This window comes from Schistocerca piceifrons, chromosome 5 (assembly GCF_021461385.2).
Source record: "Schistocerca piceifrons isolate TAMUIC-IGC-003096 chromosome 5, iqSchPice1.1, whole genome shotgun sequence".
Lineage (NCBI taxonomy): Eukaryota > Metazoa > Arthropoda > Insecta > Orthoptera > Acrididae > Schistocerca > Schistocerca piceifrons.
In genome coordinates this window covers 296,706,266-296,709,372 of record NC_060142.1, presented here as the reverse complement: position 1 = coordinate 296,709,372, position 3,107 = coordinate 296,706,266, and the positions used below count along the sequence as shown (strand labels likewise).

Here is a 3,107-nt window from a genome sequence, read left to right as displayed (position 1 = left end):
AATAATTTCAACAACGAATTACATGACATTCAAGAAAGAGGTGTAACCTTCCTAGATACTACTTCAGGGTTTGCAGCATCACTTGATACGTCAGAAGCACAGAGGTATAATAAGGGGAGACGGCGCTAAAGACTAAAGCTGCACCTTGCTTTGAAGCCGGTACCGCCATGTTAGATGCCCCAAAACTTTAGCAGACCAATGTGTACGGCTATTTCTTGTTTTTTATCCATCGTGTGCAATCAGCTTTTGTTTTGAATGGCAAATGTTACAGTAGTGTCTTGAGTAACAAGTGTCAGGAACGTGTTATCAGACTTATATCTTGTTATAAATTCCCGTTGATCCAATAGTATGACAGACGTGGTACACACGCTGAAGGATACAACTCAATAAAGACTAGGCAATAATTACCAATCAGACACAAACTCGGGCTTCCAATTTTCAACAGATTTTATTTAACAATTGCATGCTAACAGAAAACTGCCGTTACCCTAGAATAAAATATATAATTGCCCTAGAATATGAAACATTACCAAACATATACATCATGACAGTAACTTTTCTCGAAAGAACAGATACTGTTGATGACCGTGCAGCTTTTCCCTGGAATAAATGATGACTAACTGAAACCCTCTACTGCCAGCAGGTGTTGTTGATATACCTCGATGTGGACAGTTGAAAATGTGTGCCCCGACCGGGACTCGAACCCGGGATCTCCTGCTTACATGGCAGACGCTCTATCCATCTGAGCCACCGAGAACAGAAATAAATAGCGCGACTGCAGGGACGCATCCCTTGCACTCCTCCCGTTAGACCCACATTCCCAACTGACCACAATCTACATACGTAATGTTCCTAACAGATATTTGCCCATCCACTCATTACTCGTGCCAACTAAGGTGATGATTCCCGTAAGAGTTTGTACAACGTTTGCGCATTCTCACAGACGAAGGTCAATGGCCGGGTAACCTTTAACTATATATGAAGACAGTAACTGTTCTCGAAAGAACAGATGCCATTGAGGATCGTGCAGCTTCTCTAGAATAAATGATAATTAATTGAAACCCTCACCTTCCGCCCATTCACCTTCGTCTGTTGCCCGAACTCTTACGGGAACCGTCACCTTAGTTGGCACGAGTAATGCGTGGATGGTCAAATATCTATTAGGTACATTACGTATGTAGATTGTGGACAGTTGGGAATGTGGGTCCCAAGGAAAGCGTGCACGGGATAAGTCCGCGCAGTCGAGCTGTTCATCTGTGTCCTCCGTGGCTCAGATGGATAGAGCGTCTGCCATGTCAGCAGGAGTTCCCAGGTTCGAGTCGCGGTCGGGGCACACATTTTCAACTGTCCACATCGAGGTATATCAACAACACCTGCCGGCAGCTGAGGGTTTCAGTTAGTCACCAATTACTACAGGGAAAAGCTGCACGGTTATCTACAGTATCAGTTCTTTCGAGAACAGTTACTGTCTTCATATATATAGTTAAAGGCTACCCAGCCATTGACCTTCGTCTGTGCGAATGCGCACACGTTGCCCAAACTCTTACGGGAATCGCCAAAGTGTGAGCGAGTAATGAGTAGATGGGCAAATGTCTATAAGGTACATTACATATGTAGACTTGTGGACAGCTGGGAATGTGTGTCTCGCGGGAAGCGTGCAAGGGATAAGTCCCTGCAGTCGCGCTATTCGTCTGTATCCTCGGTGGCTCAGATGGACGCCGGCACGGTAGCTCAGCGTGTTCGGTCAGAGGGCTAGCTGCCCTCTGTAATAAAAAAACTGAGTTAATGGATGATCAGCGAACTGAAACGGATGTCTTTCGACGTCCGCCCAGAGCAGATACAACGAACGAAAACGAACAAAATAAGATTAAAAAAAAAAGATGGATAGAGCGTCTGCTATGTAAGCAGGAGATCCCGGGTTCGAGTCCCAGTCGGGGCACACATTTTCAACTGTCCACATCGAGGTATATCAGCAACACCTGCCGGCAGCTGAGGGTTTCAGTTAGTCATCATTACCAAACAGACAAATTGTCAATGGGCGTCAAACCCCACCCGAAACAACAAATAATTTTAAAACCCTCTTTACATAAATCTTAAGAACCATACAAACAATAAATGGTTTACTGAGAAAAACTTCCACAGACGCGGGACACATTTTAAGATAAAACAGCAAAAACAACTCACAATTTCTCTTTCCGAATAAGATATTAAAATCCCAGTACAATGAAAGGCATCTTTCAGATATTACAAATTTCAGTGATAAGTAATGACAATTCAGAGGTGCGGGGAATCTACAGCTCAGATCGAGTCAGAATGAAAACTGATAGGAACGGTGAAAAAGGAAAGGCAGGCGTCTCGGCGTCAAAGGAACAAATAATAAAATAGTCAAATTCGCCGAAGAACTGGTGTCTACTGATAAACACAGCGACCGCGCTGTTGGTAACAATTCAAATTATCCGCCACCAAGGCGTCGTCCCCCAGTTAAACGACCAGCTACAAAGGACGACGTGCACCGCTGACCATACCACTGAAACAACAACATAAAACTACACAGCAAGTTGGCAGTATCCAGAGTAACAAAATCCATAAACATTGGAAAAATTTCAATACAGGAATACGGCCACAAGAGACCCACAAGCCATTCACATTCAGAATAATGTGTGCAGTGTGGTGTCACCGCCAGACACCACACTTGCTAGGTAGTAGCCTTTAAATCGGCCGCGGTCCATTAGTATACGCCGGACCCGCGTGTCGCCACTGTCAGTAATTGCAGACCGAGCGCCACCACGCGGCAGGTCTAGAGAGACTTACTAGCACTCGCCCCAGTTGTACAGCCGACTTTGCTAGCGAAGCTACACTGACCGATACGCTCTCATTTGCCGAGACGATAGTTAGCATAGCCTTCAGCTATATTTGCTACGACCTAGCAAGGCGCCGTATTCAATTGATATTTATTATGTGAAGCATGTATCATCAAGAGAGATGTTCTACAATTGTGGATTAAAGTTAAGTATTACTTCATCTACGTACTTTATTTGCAATTCTGAAGATATTGTCCTGTTCCAGACCTCACGCCAGTCAGAGTGTAATTAAACGCGTGCATTTCG

General features: G+C 44.5%; 1 non-coding gene across 1 annotated transcript; it reads right to left on the bottom strand.

The window, feature by feature from the left end:
- Nucleotides 1-683: 683 nt before the first annotated feature.
- Trnat-ugu lies at nucleotides 684-758 on the bottom strand. Its single transcript has one exon. It is a non-coding gene; the product is annotated as a tRNA-Thr (tRNA).
- Between the last annotated feature and the right edge of the window lie 2,349 nt (nucleotides 759-3,107).